The following is a 16,838-nucleotide window of genomic DNA, read 5'->3' on the forward strand; positions in this document are numbered from 1 at the left end:
TAATCAAGAATTTCTAACTTAAATCTATCCAAAAGATGATATTAACAGGCACAGCACTATAAAGACTTTTTAAAAACATTTAACTTGATGCATAATGTGGCTGTAAGATAAGCAGATCACAACCACTAAAAAAGATTGAAGAAAGGTATAGGGAGCTATGACTGCCATTTTCAGCATATAAGTAAGGGTTTGGTAAAACAAAAAGGTATTGGAGGCTTCTGTTCTGAATAAGTAGAATCATGAAATCATAGAATATCTTGAATTGGAAGGGATCACAGAATAACAGAATCACAGAATGTTAGGGATTGGAAGGGACCTTGAAAGATCATATAGTCCAATCCCCCTGCTGGAGCAGGAACACCTAAATCAGCTCATACAGGAATGCGTCCAGGTGGGTTTTGAATGTCTCCAGAGAAGGAGACTCCACAACCCCCCGCCCCGGGCAGCCTGTTCCAGTGTTCTGTCATCCTCACCATGAAAAAGTTTCTTCTCACATTTAATTGGAACCTCCTATGCTCCAGCTTGCACCCATTGCCCCTTGTCCAATCCTTAGATGTCACCGAGAAGAGCCAGGCTCCATCCTCCTAACACTTGCCCTTTACATATTTATAAACATTAATAAGATCACCCCTCAGTCTCCTCCAAGCTAAAGAGACTCAGCTCCCTCGGCCTTTTCTTGCAAGGGAGACGCTCCACTCCCTTAATCATCTTCTTGTCTCTGCGCTGGACTCTCTCAAGCGGTTCCCAGTTCTTCTTGAACTGAGGGGCCCAGAACTGGACGCAATAGTCCAGATGCGGTCTCACCAGGGCACAGTAGAGGGGGAGGAGAACCTCTCTCAACCTACTAACCACACCCCTTTTGATACACCCCAAGATGCCATTGGTCTTCTTGGCCACAAGGGCACAGTGCTGGTTCATGGTCATCCTGCTGTCCACCAGGAACACTCAGGTCCCTTTCCCCTACACTGCTCTCCAATAGGCCAGTCCCCTACTTATACTGGTACCTGGAGTTGTTCTTGCCCAGAGGCAGGACTCTACACTTGCCCTTATTATATTTTATTAAATTTCTCCCCGCCCAACTCTTCAGCCTGTCTAGGTCTCACTGGATGTCAGCATAGCCTTTCGGCGTGTCAGCCTCTTCTCCCAGTTCAGTGTCATCAGCAAACTTGCTGACAGTGCACTCTATTCCCTCATCGAAATCATTAATGAATATCTTGAATAATACTCATTCCAGTACTGACCCTTGAGTGACTCCAGTAGATACAGGCATCCAAAGACTCCATCCCATTGACCACAACTCTCTGGTTTCTTCCCTTCAGCCAGCTCACAGTCTACTTCACAAGGATCCACAAGGAACATTCAGTCCAACTTCTGGCTCCACACAGGATCACCCAAAATTCAGACCGCGTATCTGAGAGCATTTTTCAAATGCTTCTTGAACTCCAGCAGGCTTGGTGCCATGGCCACTTCCCTGGAAAGCCTGTTTCAGTGCCCAGTCACCCTCTCAGTGAAGAATCTTTTCCTAACATCCAGCCTGAATCTTCCCTGTTGCAGCTCCATGCTGTTCCCTCAGGTCCTTTCACCATCACCAGAGAGCACAGATCAGCACCTGCCCCTCTGTTCCCTCTGTGAGGAAGCTGTACGCTGCCATGAGGCCTCCCCTCAGCCTCCTCTGCTCCAGGCTGAGCAAACCCAAGGGACCTCAGCTGCTCTTCATATGTCTTGCTCTCTAGACCTTCTTAGTACAGACTGTAACACCAGTTGAGGAAAATGACCTTTTGATGAAGAAACATGAAATGGTCCTAATTACAACATTTTAGATAAATGTTACAGAAAGACATCTAAAAGGTCTGTAACAGAAAGGTCAGAAAAGAGTCTGTAAAATAGTCTGTGATCAGATTTTTTTCTTTTCTTTTCTTTTCTTTTCTTTTCTTTTCTTTTCTTTTCTTTTCTTTTCTTTTCTTTTCTTTTCTTTTCTTTTCTTTTCTTTTCTTTTCTTTTCTTTTCTTTTCTTTTCTTTTCTTTTCTTTTCTTTTCTTTTCTTTTCTTTTCTTTTCTTTTCTTTTCTTTTCTTTTCTTTTCTTTTCTTTTCTTTTCTTTTCTTTTCTTTTCTTTTCTTTTCTTTTCTTTTCTTTTCTTTTCTTTTCTTTTCTTTTCTTTTCTTTTCTTTTCTTTCTTTTCTTTTCTTTTCTTCTTTTCTTTTCTTTTTTCTTGCCTTGCCTTGCCTTGCCTTTCTTTTTTTCTCTTTGTATGAGGATTTATTTACTTTTCTTTCCCTCAGGAGTAATACTACAGTCAACACCATCTATTCTCATCCACCTTATGAAAAGAATGATGATTGGTGATTTTTTTTTTTACACATAATTTCTTTTCTTTTCCCAATTACATTATACATTTTTTCATGTATTTACTGAAGTCAGTTCAAAATTACCCATATTCTCAGAAATGTGATAGAATATTATGTATAGGAGAAAACCAGAAATTTGAAATTCATTTTTACTAGAAAGAATTACTTGCACAACTTTTTCTTTGATATTTTTGATGTTTCAGCTCTTTGCCATACAGTGTACATGACCCACTTTTGGACCACCATCGGTTTTTGTGAGGAATGGTGAGTTATAAAGAAGGGGAACTGAATAGAAACTATTAGAAACTATAGAAACTATAGAACTATTGAAAGTTTAAGTTTAGACTTTTCTATAAAAATAGTTGTATACAGAAGTAGCAAAGTCAACTTGTACAATCTTTGGAGTAAGAAATGGTATAATTATTTACAACGTTTATTAAGTTTTGATTAAACTGAAGTTCTCTAGTGAGTTTATCTTTTTCTTTCACTTATTTTTAGTTTTATTGACTGCCAATTGCAAACACCCTCAAATACAATTGCTGCCACTATTTTAGACATCAACATCATTTTACAATCATTCACTATGGCATTTACTATCTGAATAAATCAAAGAGAGATCAGACAACAAAAGGGCTAGTAACATAGATGTATCACTTTAGAACTCATCATGGGCTTAGAAACCTCAGAAATTCAGAAAATATTCAGTAGAGAGACAATGCCAATCACTTTGCTACATCAGGTCTGCTGTTAGAAGTGTTCAAGACCAAATTCAAGCTGATTGTGTCATAGTTGTAATGATTGACGAGATGCATGAAGGACAAAACTGCTGACCTGCAGACCAGCTGGCTAAATGACTTCATTTTAAATCTAGGGAATGGAGAGAAAAGTATTGTACTCTTAAACATCCGTTAATGACTTAGGGTATGTGAGATCCCTCTCGCCATATGATACTTAGACTCAAACCCTGCAAATGACTGGAATACTGTCTTTCCATCAAGACAGTGAATTCTCACCCAGACAATTGAAATAATGTCACATTAGTAGGAATGTAACCATAACTCTTCTGCTTGTATAGCTTATGCTACTTAAATCGAGATATGATTTATTAGCTTAGTAGGTAGTATTGGTGATAGTAGACGGTTGGACTAGATGATCTTGTAGGTCCTTTCCAACCTTGTGTATCTATGATTCTGTGAAATGCAGATCACCTGATACAGTGTTTATATCATCCTTAAGCACTACTGTACTTTCTGCTATAAGTGTTCTAATTCCAGAAAATTGTGTAAACATTGCATGGCATGAGAAATTGTTGCAAACTGTATGTAATGTAACTATAGGAGTTAGAAAGTTAACTATGCAGAGGTTAGCAAAAATGTAAATTATACTAAGTATAAATGGCATCTTCTGATATATCTGGCCAAGCATAGTTGGGTACTAGACTAACATATGAAATGATGAATTAATAAATTATTTAAAACTTCAGATTCCAGAATATATTCTCAGACAAATTAAAGTCAATAGGAACTGCAAATTCAGCATTCTTCAGTAGATGCTACACACAATACAGTGTCGAATCACATTATCACTTTCTATGAATTGATGCATCTCTTCAAAACTAATCTGTTGCAGCAGTGAGGGCAAAACATTTTTAATCACCATTTGATATGGATTACACATTATGTTCTTTCAGTACTGCTGTACTATCTTTTTCAACAATCACTGCAATTACTGAGAAATAAAGGAAGCCACAGGGAGGAAGTGATCATATGAAATGAATATTTCTTGCTGACATGATACATATAGTTATTCCAACTTCTCTGAAAAATCAACTTAGCATTATAGTAAGAACAAAAACTATCATAAATAAGGTATCAACAGCAGATGTAGTTTAAAAAAAAATCTTTTAATACTTCTCTACCGAGTGTGTTATTTTTGTGATGTTATCTCATAAATAGAAAAAAAAATGATTTATGCATATATATGTATATAATTATTATAAAATAAAGTTTTTCTATGACATTTATTTTGCAAGGTGAATTTATAAGACATTCTTATCTATAGCAATCATAGCCTTGCTGCTAACCAAGCATAATTACCAGCTTGTCTCATCTGAAATGATAAAAATGGACTGAGAATTAATGATCAGTCTTGGGGAGATGTCCTTTCAAGGCCTGCCTCCTTGGACAAAGGTTTATCTAAACTTTGTGCAGCCCTTCTCCAGTCAGGCTTTAAGATGTCAGACAAAAAGATCAGCCCCAGGACTAGCGTGTAGAGATCATTGCTGTAATTGGGATACATTCTAGCAGATTGGAAAGATTTAAAACCTTAAGATAAAGGAGGTGGAAAAGCTTATTAGCTCTGACTTCCAAAATAGGAAGATATCATTCCTGGGGACCAAAGATGTTACCAGACTATATAGAAATCCTGACTGCTTCAGTCAGAGTTTCTGATTAAGGATTCTGGTCAGAAATGTGTGTCATCCAGAATACTGAAAGTCTCCTTTTAACTGAGATATCTGGGAATGAGGGATTAAATATCTTCCTGGCTTTAAGGTACTTGTTACTGAATGTTTCCTTTTTCTGTGAAAGGGAAAGACCTTTGGTTGTCGTGGTGGCGCTCAAAAGCAGTCTTGTAGGTCTTCAGGTCTTCACTTTTTCCTTTTCACACAAACTTTCCCTACGGCCATCACAGCATCACAGAATCGTGGAATTGTAGGGGTTGGAAGGGACCTCAAGAGATCATTGGGTCCAACCCCCTTGCCAAAACAGGTTCCCTAGAGCTGGCTGCCCAGGTAGGCATCCAGACAGGCCTTAAATATCTCCAGAGAAGGAAACTCCACAACCTCCCTGGGCAGCCTGTTCCAGTGCTCCGTCACCCTCACTGTGAAGAAGTTCTTTCGCATGTTGGTGCGGAACTTCCTGTGCTCCGTTTTGTGGCCATTGCCCCTTGTCCTATCCCCACACACCACTGAAAAGAGGTTGGCCAAATCCCTCTGTCTCCCACACTTAAGATATTTGTAAACATTAATAAGGTCCCCTCTCAGGCTTCTTTTCTCAAGGCTGAACAGACCCAGGTCTCTCAGCCTTTCTTCATAGGGAAGATGCTCCAGTCCCCGTATCATCTTTGTGGCCCTCCGCTGGACTCTTCCCAGGAGATCCCTGTCTTTTTTGTACCGGGGAGCCCAGAACTGGACACGGTACTCCAGGTGAGGCCTGACCAGGGCAGAGTAGAGGGGGAGGATCACCTCCCTTGACCTGCTGGCCATGCTCCTTTTAATGCACGCCAGGATCCCATTGGCCCTCTTGGCCACCAGGGCACACTGCTGGCTCATGGTCAACCTGTCATCCACCAGGACCCCCAGGTCCTTCTCCTCAGAGCTCCTCTCCAGCAGGTCATCCCCCAGCCTGTACTGATACATGCGGTTGTTCCTTCCCAGGTGCAGGACTCTACACTTGCTCTTATTAAACCTCATCTGGTTTCTTCCAGCCCAGCTCTCCAACCTGTCCAGGTCTTGCTGAATGGCAGCACAGCCTTCTGGTGTCTCGGCCACTCCTCCCAGCTTTGTATCATCAGTGTACTTGCTGAGGACAGACACTCTTCCCTCATCAAGGTCATCGATGAAGATGCTGAACAAGACTGGATCTAGCACTGACCCCTGGGGAGCACCACTAGTCACAGGTCTCCAGCCGGACTCTGCGCCACCGATCACCCTCTGAGCTCAGCCAGTCAGCAAGTTCTCAACCCACCTTACTGTCCAACAGCCATTTCTCTGTCATTATCTGTTGTTTATCAGCCATTAGCTGTTGAAGATACTCAACACTCCTGGCATAGCTGGAAGTAACTGACGGATGCAAAAATTTAGGATAGATCCTCAGGTGCAGAGGCACAACTGCTGAACTTTATACTATGTGGAAGCATTACCCCCTCAGGATCTAATGCCTTTGCCTGGAGGATACTTAACTGTTTCCAGTGATATGAAATCAAGAGAGGACAAAAAAATACGGGAAAAATTACTAGCTTGCTTACTTTGTGGGAGTTTATAACCACCAATGCTTTATCACCTTCCATATACTAAATACTCTGACTATTCCTGGTTACTGTGACTATTCCTGGTAAAGGGCATTACCTAGTTTCTCAAGTCAAATTGTTTTCTCTCTCAGTGTAGAACTCAGTATACCTAGTGACAGCAAGATTGCTTCTTATATCTGCAGGTAAATATCTTCCATTTTATTTCATTTTCATTTCACATGATACGAAAATCAAAGAAAATTATAAATCTCTTCCCGTCTGTGAAAATGTGTTAAGAAGTGCCATTACAGTTAGTGAATAAATGTACAAAGACCAGTTGGCAGATGGAATACCATCTGAATATCATCTCTTTGTTGCTTGTAATATAGCTTTATGTAACAGACTATTAGAGAATGTTTTTCATTACGAACACAGTATACAGAAATACATAACTTGGAAAGTGACAATACTTCAACCTGATAAAGGAAAAAGATAATTTTAGTACATTTGCATGCATATTAGACGTTGTTGTCACTAATTCCTACAGTTTCTTTCCTGCTGAATAGTCTAATTGACACAAAGGCAGAACTGAAAAGTTCTCAGTAAGCTTCCTAACCCATTATTTTATTAGCATGAAGTCACAGAATCATAGAATCATAGAATATCCCAAGTTGGAAGGGACCAATAAGGATCATCAAGTCCAACTCCTGGCTCCACACAGGTCTACCCAAAAATTCAGACCATATGACTAAGAGCATAATCCAAACACTACTTAAACTCCGACAGGTTTGGTGCTGTGATTACGTCTCTGGGGAGCCTGCTCCAGTGTGCGACCACCCTCTTGGTGAAGAACCTTTTCCTGATATCCAACCTGAACCTCCCCTGTCGCAGCTTGATTCCATTCCCTTGGGTCCTATCACTGGTCACTAAAGAGAATAGGTTGGTGCCTGGCCCTCTGCTTCCCCTCGTGAGGAAGCTGTAGACTGCAATGAGGTCTCCCCTCAGCCTCCTCTTTTCCAGGCTGAAGAGACCAAGTGACCTCAGCTGCTCCGCGTATGTATGCCCTCTAGTCCCTTCACCATCTTTGTAGCCCTTGTCTGGACACTCTCCAATAGTTCCACACCCTTTTTGTACTGTGGTGCCCAGAACTACACACAGTACTCGAGGTGAGGCTGCACCAGGGCAGAGTAGAGCAGGGCAATCACTTCCCTCGACCAACTAGCAATGCTTGATGCTTGATACAGTTGGCCCTCTTGGCTGCCAGGGCACACTGCTGGCTCATATTCAACTGGATATCAATCAAAACCCCAAAATCCCTCTCTGCAGGGCTGCTTTCCAGTGTCTCATCCCCCAGTCTGTATGTATAGCCAGGGTTGCCCCGTCCCAGCTGTAGAACCGAGCATTTTCTTTTAAATTTTAAACTCTGTAGTTGGTGATTGTTTAGCTCTCCAATCTGTCTAGATCTCTTTGCAAGGCCTTTCCACCCTGAACAGAGTCAACAACTCCTCCCAGTTTAGTATCACCAGTGCTGGGGGCGAAGTGGGTTTATGTGGCAAGGTTTTGGTAGCAGAGGGCCATAGGGTTGGCTTCTCTGAGAAGAATATAGAAGCTGCCCCATGTCAGGTAAGGGCCCTGCTGCTGACTAGAGCTGAGCCAATAAGTGACGTTGTTTGCACCTCGGTGAGAGCATATTTAAGACGGGAAAAAAAAACGGTGCGCCACACAGCAGCTGGGAGAGTGAGAGGAGTGAGAAACAGCCCTGCAGGCACCAAGGTCAGTGAAGAGGTGGGAGAGAGGTGCTCCAGACGCTGGAGCAGAAGTCCCCTGTGGCCTATGGTGAGGACCATGGTGAAGCAGGCTGTCCCCCTGCAGCCCATGGAGTACCAAGGTGGAGCAGGGTTCCACGCTGCAGCCCGTGGAGGAGACCACGGTGGAGCAGATGGACCTGCACTGGTGGAGGCTAAGGCCTGTGGAAGACCCCTGCTAGAGCAGGTTCCAGGCTGGACCTGTAGCCCTTGGAGAGGAGACCATGCTACAGCAGGTGACCTGGCAGGTGCAAACTACACATGGGGGACACAGGTTGGAGCAGTTTGCTCCTGAGGGATGGACCCTGTGGTACGGACCCATATCTGGAGCAGTTCTTGAAGAGCTGCTGCTTGTGGGAAGCCCACGCTGGATCACTTCAGCAAGGACTGCATCCCATGGGAGGGACCCCACAGCACAGGGGACGAGAGTAACTGAAAAGGAGCAGCGGAGAAGCGCTATAGACTGACAATAACTCCCATTCCCCCTTTCCCCTGCGCCGCCCAGGGGGAGGAGGTGGAAGAGGGCAGATGGGGGGAAGGTGCTTTTGGTTTCTTTCCTTTGTTTCTCACTTCTCTAGCTTGTTAGTATTAGGCAATAAATCTTACTGTCTCCCTTTGCTGAGTCTCTTTTGCCCGTCACGGTAATTGTTGAGTGATCTCCTCATCCTTATCTCAACCCTTGAGCCCTTTTCATCGTATTTTCTCCCCGTTTCTCGTTGAGAAAGGGGAGTGAGAGAACGGTTGTGGTGGAGGTCGGTTGGCCACCTGAGTAAAACCACCATGGGGGGCCTCACTGGTGACTGACCACCAGCCTGATACAACCCCATTTACCATAACCCTTTGAGCTCTACCCATCACCCAATTGTTCACCCATCATGTGATGTTTTTATCTAGCTTTATACTGGACATTTTGTCCAGTAGGATCCTATGAGAAACTGTATCAAAAGCTCTAATGAAATCCAAAAAGTATACATCTACTGGCTTCCCTTGATAGACTAGATGAGTGATCTTATCATAACGGGAAATTAAATTTATTAAACAAGACCTACCCCTTGGGAACCCATGTTGGCTGTGACCTATGACTGCATTGTCCCCCAGGTGCACTTCAATAACTCCCAGGATAATCTTCTCCATAATCTTACCAGGCACTGACATGAGACTGACAGGCCTGTAGTTACCAGGGTCTTCATTCTTGCCCTTCTTGAAAATTGGCACATTTGCCAGCTTCCAGTCAACCAGGACCTCTCCAGATTCCTGAGACCATTGAAAAATAATTGAGAGAAGCCCTGTAATGATGTCAGCCAGCTTTCTGAGCACCCTGGGATGAATCCCACCTGGACCCATGGACTTGTATGAATGTGGAGCATCAAATTCCACACACATTCAGGGTTGGCTGGGAGTTTATCATTCCCATCGTCATGGCCCTCCAGCTCAGGGCACCTGGGGTTCTGAAGCACATCATCGATGTTGAAGACAGAGGCAAAGAAGGCATTCTTTGTCTCTGCTTTGCGTATGTCCTTGTCTGTGAGGTGACCATCCCCATCAAGTAGAGGACCTATGTTTTCTCTGGTCCTCCTTTTTCTGTTCACATATCTAAAAAGCCCTTGTCTAGCTTCACAGATAAGTCACTAGTAATGCTAACACGGAGACAACTAATTTAGTTTAAAAAAAATCTTTACAAGAAATGTGATGCTGAAGAAAAGAATTGCAATCAATGAAGAAAATGAAGAACTTCATTTATGCATATCCTTAGTGTTTTCTTTATTTTTCCTGCCATTCTAACCTTCTCACCATGTGAAAATGATGGACAGAGATGTTATCTGAAATATCTGAGGCCAAGCAAACCATTAAGGATTATTGAAACTGACCAGGTGAAATAAAAAGAGCAAATAGTTACATTTTTTACCACTGCTAGTTCAATATTACTGAACTTTCTTCTACCACCTTATTTCTTCCTAATTCTCCCACTAATAGTATGGAAAACACTCCCATTTATTTGTTTATTTATTTATTTATTACAGGTATTTTACTGTGAGTGCTATGCACTTGAAAGTACTTATTGAATTCTCAGTTCATAAAGCAAGGCTTAACACCTTGCAAAAATAAATAAACAAATAAATAAAATGGAACAATAATTTTGTGGAGTGCTAAAACCAAAACTTCAAGATCATAGTTGATCTTGGAAAATATGATTGATGTCAATAAGATTTACCATGCACTGAGGTACATTAATGAAATTCCAATAGGATATCTAAAATTCTATTTTAAGCTTTCAACAATCATTGAAGTAAATGTGATCATATAACAATGCACACCTGATGTGAATATACTTTTTAAACCAACCACAAATCTCCAGCAGGGAGATAGGTATGAGATTACTGCACTTCGTACGACATTAGAGTGAATATTGTATTTTCAAAACATATAAGTTTTAGGGGAAATATAAACATCTTTAAAGATTTTAAATTTATTGTCATGCCTAATGTATTTCTCCCATAAGTATTATGTATTTTTAAAAAAAGAGATATGAAAATAGGAGATAGGGATATTACAGAAATCAATAAAATACAAGAATCTCCAGAGTTACTATTCACAGATCTCTAAAATTAAATAATGAGAAACAAAGGCAAATTTAGTTGTTTTGATTGTTTGTTTTGTTTTGCTTTGAGTTTTTTTTTTTTTTCCCCAGGAATATTTGGTAGGAATATTAACAGGAAAGAAAAGGAAAAGAAAAGGAAAAGAAAAGGAAAATAAAAGGAAAAGAAAAGGAAAAGAAAAGGAAAAGAAAAGGAAGAAAGAGAAGAGAGAAAGAGAGAAAGAGAGAAAGAAAGAGAGAGAAAGAGAGAGAGAAAGAGAGAAAGACAGAGAAAGAGAGAGAGAAAGAGAGAAAGAGAGAAAGAGAGAGAGAGAGAGAGAGAAAGAAAGAAAGAAAGAAAGAAAGAAAGAAAGAAAGAAAGAAAGAAAGAAAGAAAAAGAAAGAAAGAAAGAAAGAAAGAAAGAAAGAAAGAAAGAAAGAAAGAAAGAAAGAAAGAAAGAAAGAAAGAAAGAAAGAAAGAAAGAAAGAAAGAAAGAAAGAAAGAAAGAAAGAAAGAAGAAAGAAAGAAAGAAAGAAAGAAAAGGAAGGAAGGAAAGAAGGAAGGAAGGAAGGAAGGAAGGAAGGAAGGAAGGAAGGAAGGAAGGAAGGAAGGAAGGAAGGAAGGAAGGAAGGAAAGAAAGAAGGAAGAAAGAAAGAAAGAAAGAAAGAAAGAAAGAAAGAAAGAAAGAAAGAAAGAAAGAAAGAAAGAAAGAAAGAAAGAAAGAAAGAAAGAAAGAAAGAAAGAAAGAAAGAAAGAAAGAAAAAGAAAGAAAGAAAAAGAAAGAAAGAAAAACTTCAAGCTTAAATTTACTAATTGGCTGAAAGAACAGAGTTCTCTCTTTCCTCTCACCATCAACTGTAGACTTCACATAAGGCAGCTGTGAATGTACAGTGTAACAAGGACTGGTGTGTAGCTCCAAAAAGTACAAGCCATGTTCACCTTGATAAAAAAAAAAAATAATTTCAGGAACAATTACTCATAAAGGCAGTTGATAATGTTCAGGTAATCACAGTTTATATTTCAGGAGACAAGAAAGATCAACAGAGAGGCTGAAGTTCATGGTATTTAATAATGTTTTCATTGTTTTGCTTTGTTTTGTTTTATATTTTTATTCCTCCGGGGGAAAAAAAAAAAAAAAAAAAAGCTCATCTGACAATGTTTTGAATATGTAATGCCTGCTTGCAAATGTTAAAAATTTTCTCTGATCTCTAAAGTAAACAGATAAATGTAAAAGTAATGTACTCACTGAAGTGACTTTATTTCACCTGGAAATAATTTTAGCATGTACAACAAACTACCTCATCAGAAGGTACTTAAAGCAGAAACTTATGTTCTCTGGGAGTATCCAGAAATGCCCCTAGTGGAAGTGAGTACGCTAGATATCAGGGACAAACTTCTCCATAAAGAAGCAGTCAAACAATCATGTAACCAAGCAAATGGAGGATGTTATCTTCAGTATGTAAAACTAATATTGTTCCCAAAGTTGTGGGTAATCTTTCGTCACTGCTAACACATGGCAAGTACCGGCAAGCAGTGAGTATCAATGATTCTCTTCAATGTTTTTTGAAGTATGGAAACCATGTAAAACATTCATGAATTTTCATACATATTTATAAGCAGGTTATCTACTTTTCACAGTAATAAGTTAGGCTACAAAGGTAAAAATAAACTTCACAGTGCTTTCCTCTCTTCTGCAGTCTTTTCCAAATGAAAAGATGTTATTTTTGAAATGAAAAGATGAGTGAAAAACGTACTGTCAAGCTCACTGGTGGGCACCAATACATAAATATACTAAGCTTCTTCAGTCATTGTGGACTGCACATTTCAGTGTCCTCCTGACTAAGATGTCTAAGGTGCCAAGGTTATGCAAGAAAAAAACAACCAACCAACCAACCAAACAAACAAACAACAAGAACCAAAAAAACCTTCAGAGATATAAAGAAAGGGTATACTGCAGGGAGAAACAATGCCATTACTGGTGTAAAACCGCTTTCTTTGGGACTGCAGTGCTTCATCAATATCTTCCAAAATAGTATAATAATAAATTAAAAAATAAATTTGCATTGCTAACTGTTTGTTGGTATTTCCTCTTTTTAAATCCCTAACAGAAAGGTGTCATTTACACAACTCTTAGGGGTGCATTCTTATGACAGATATTATTTCATCCACATATGAACAGTGGATATTATTGCAATCCCTTTCTGTGGTTGGGTATCATTTGAAGCAGCTGCTATTTAGTGCTTAAGCAGCTATTAAAAGCAGCCATGCATGTAAGTGTTTCTGTGAACAATTAAGCAAGACAGCTCATTGTACTCATGACTCTATGACCTTTGATATGAACATTTTTTCTCTTTGGCATGTCATACTAGTGTTTGGGCTATTTATCTGATTTTGTTGAAAGATTCTAGAAATCATCAATTATTTGAACTTGATCTGTGGAATCTCATCTTTACTGCTGTTGTTTTACTGGTTCCAGTACACAGCTGCGTCTCCAGAAACATTGAGAAATCTACAGTGTGTTTTCATCCTAATCTACTGTCATCTAAACATGGAATTTCTACTGTTGTAGACAAAATCTATTTTTACAAATAATGTTTGGATAAACACATTGTGTATTCAATAATTTTCATGTTGGTTTCTGATGGGTTTTCAAAATATATCCATAATGCCTAATAGCATTTTATAACATTTAAAGTGCTGTAACTTCAGTAAAGATTTGCTGGATTTTTACAGTGGCATATACCATTTTATCAGTAACAGAAGAACAGTATTACAGATTCATTTTTTTCACGTGAAAATTGAGTAAATATATCAATCAAAATGATAAAATGCTTTTAAAAGTTCCAAGAAACACACAGATCATGTTGGCTTTTCCTTTTATAAAACAAGTCCACCTACAAAAAATATCCTGCGTGTTGAAAAGCTGTTGTTTTTCAAATATAAGGAAGATGTGTCATTTATATATTGAGAAGATATATAATTTAAACTTTGATTTTGTACTCTGACTTTGTCTGCCTTCTTGCCTGTGCTAAAGAAACCTGTTGCTGGACTGGCTTGTACAATGGGAATTTAAACGTCTTTTCCTTTGCATACACAGTATTACCAATGAAATCACAGATGACACAAGAGGAATACAGAGTCCTAGTTCAGCAAATCCTAGTTTAGCAAAATAAAGAATCCTTTGTGAATAGTAGTTACAAGAAGCTAGAAATACACATTGTTATCCTAAATGCCTGCTGGATCAGTCCTCAATGAACATGAAAAACATGACATGACATGACGTGACATGACATGACATGACATGACATGACGTGACATGACATGACATGACATGACATGACATGACATGGCATAAATCTTTTTTAATATTTTGCATCTTTTAGTACAAAGCTTTCTGAACAGAAAGTGATTACACTTGGCTTGAATTGAAGAAAATCTAGCAGAAGATGTAACGTAAAATTAAGTGGAATAGTTCAAGTACTAGTGAGGAAGCCCTGTCTCAGTCCATTATATTTTAAATACTGTGTGAGATATTTATAATTCTTTTACTGTGGTGTGTTTTTTGTTGTTGTGTTGTTTTTAATATTTTTAATGTGCATATAATCCTCTCAATGAACTGTATTAAATCAATACATTTCGTCAGGCAAGTGAATATAAATTTAAAAACAGGAAAAAAAAAAGTGACCCCAAATATCTACCTAAATTTTTTCTTTCTCCAAAAAATTCTTCTCCCATTAATGTGTGTTAATTCACTTTAGTCCTGGCAGTATGTCTTTTGAGGTTCTGCTGTAATGGAGTTGCTGCAATAAAGGACAATACTTTTTTTTTTTTTTTTTTTAGCATATTTAGATGACTTCTTTGTCAAAAGGAAGAAAGGGAAGGGAAGGGAAGGGAAGGGAAGGGAAGGGAAGGGAAGGGAAGGGAAGGGAAGGGAAGGGAAGGGAAGGGAAGGGAAGGGAAGGGAAGGGAAGGGAAGGGAAGGGAAGGGAAGGGAAGGGAAGGGAAGGGAAGGGAAGGGAAGGGAAGGGAAGGGAAGGGAAGGGAAGGGAAGGGAAGGGAAGGGAAGGGAAGGGAAGGGAAGGGAAGGGAAGGGAAGGGAAGGGAAGGGAAGGGAAGGGAAGGGAAGGGAAGGGAAGGGAAGGGAAGGGAAGGGAAGGGAAGGGAAGGGAAGGGAAGGGAAGGGAAGGGAAGGGAAGGGAAGGGAAGGGAAGGGAAGGGAAGGGAAGGGAAGGGAAGGGAAGGGAAGGGAAGGGAAGGGAAGGGAAGGGAAGGGAAGGGAAGGGAAGGGAAGGGAAGGGAATCTGAGGAAACAATAATGGAAGTTAAGTGCAGTGTAAGATAATTGATAAAATAGTGGTGTTTGACTACGTAGAATCTGACTAGAAGAAAGACATCATCACAGAAAAAAATCCGAGAGTACTACAATCTAGCTATCAAAAAATGGAATTTCATTATTATTGTCTTGAATATTTGTTTTAATTTCTGAGACAGTGAAAAATACAGTACAAAAAGGGTGTGGAACTATTGGAGAGTGTCCAGACAAGGGCTACAAAGATGGTGAAGGGACTAGAGGGCATACATACGCGGAGCAGCTGAGGTCACTTGGTCTCTTCAGCCTGGAAAAGAGGAGGCTGAGGGGAGACCTCATTGCAGTCTACAGCTTCCTCACGAGGGGAAGCAGAGGGGCAGGCACCAACCTATTCTCTTTAGTGACCAGTGATAGGACCCAAGGGAATGGAATCAAGCTGCGACAGGGGAGGTTCAGGTTGGATATCAGGAAAAGGTTCTTCACCAAGAGGGTGGTCGCACACTGGAGCAGGCTCCCCAGAGACGTAATCACAGCACCAAGCCTGTCGGAGTTTAAGTAGTGTTTGGATTATGCTCTTAGTCATATGGTCTGAATTTTTGGGTAGACCTGTGTGGAGCCAGGAGTTGGACTTGATGATCCTTATTGGTCCCTTCCAACTTGGGATACTCTATGATTCTATTACAGTGGAAAAAATAAACCTCTTCAGAGAAACTGGTTATTTTTTCCCGCAAAACACAAAATTTTAAAACTTCATATTAAGTTTGAAGTCTTTACTATTTAAGAAAATATAGAGGCATATTGGATGTGTACAGAAGATGAAATTTAAAGTATAGTTTCACTTTCCTTTTTAAATCAAGGGGATATGTTGAAGCCATTAACAGCTTCTACTATGGACAAATGATAAAATCATGATCTTTGAATACTACTGTTTGCTATACTTTTCCCTACATATAGGAACATAAATCTAACAATTTCATGTTTCTGTAGATCACTATTAACTGTATTTTCTTTTGGATTAATAAAAGTGATAAAAAATCATGTTAAATAATATGAAGTTTTGTGGGTCTAAAATTTTCACATTAAAGCAGCTTTTTTATTTTTAAATTTGACATTTTTTCCATGTCTTCTAAATGAGGAAAACAAAATTAGTTTTTAATAGTTCAAATAATGAATCAAATGAACTATCTGAATCTGAGTTTTCCTCTAGTAGTATGTAGAATCAAAATTAATATTTACTTATTTGTGGATATTTTACTATTTCTGTATGTCCTCTGAGGATGAAGTTAAGGCTATACATTTTCTGCTTTCCATGCTGCTTTTTCCATTTCTGCTTCAAACTAGTCAATGGGTAGAAATGATAGAAAGAAGGACCTAGGAAATGTTTAATTAGAAGTGGGACAATGCTCAGAGAAACTGCCATTCATGAAAAAGAAACCATGGAGTTAGAAAACAATTTGTGATAAGAAAAATGTTATACATCTCAGCTAAGTATATGTTAATTAAACTTTTAATCAGAAAAACAAAACTTTTCACATTAGGAATTATTTTAAGAACCTTTTCAGAATACCTGCAATAATGTAAATATTTGTCCCAAAGATTTAATCAGTGAGATATCTGGGTTAGCTTTTGTTTTGATTTAGGCTCAAGGGTCTTTTTAACATACAGATCTGCAATATTTCTTTACATAAGGAGAGCAGTTCATGTCTTCTTTAACAAATGTTTTACACAATCAGTTCAGCTGAATTAGTGCAAAGTGGGTGTAAAAAACAATCCTAATTATTTTACAAATGAGA

This window comes from Anser brachyrhynchus, assembly GCF_964034855.1.
Source record: "Anser brachyrhynchus genome assembly, chromosome: Z".
Lineage (NCBI taxonomy): Eukaryota > Metazoa > Chordata > Aves > Anseriformes > Anatidae > Anser > Anser brachyrhynchus.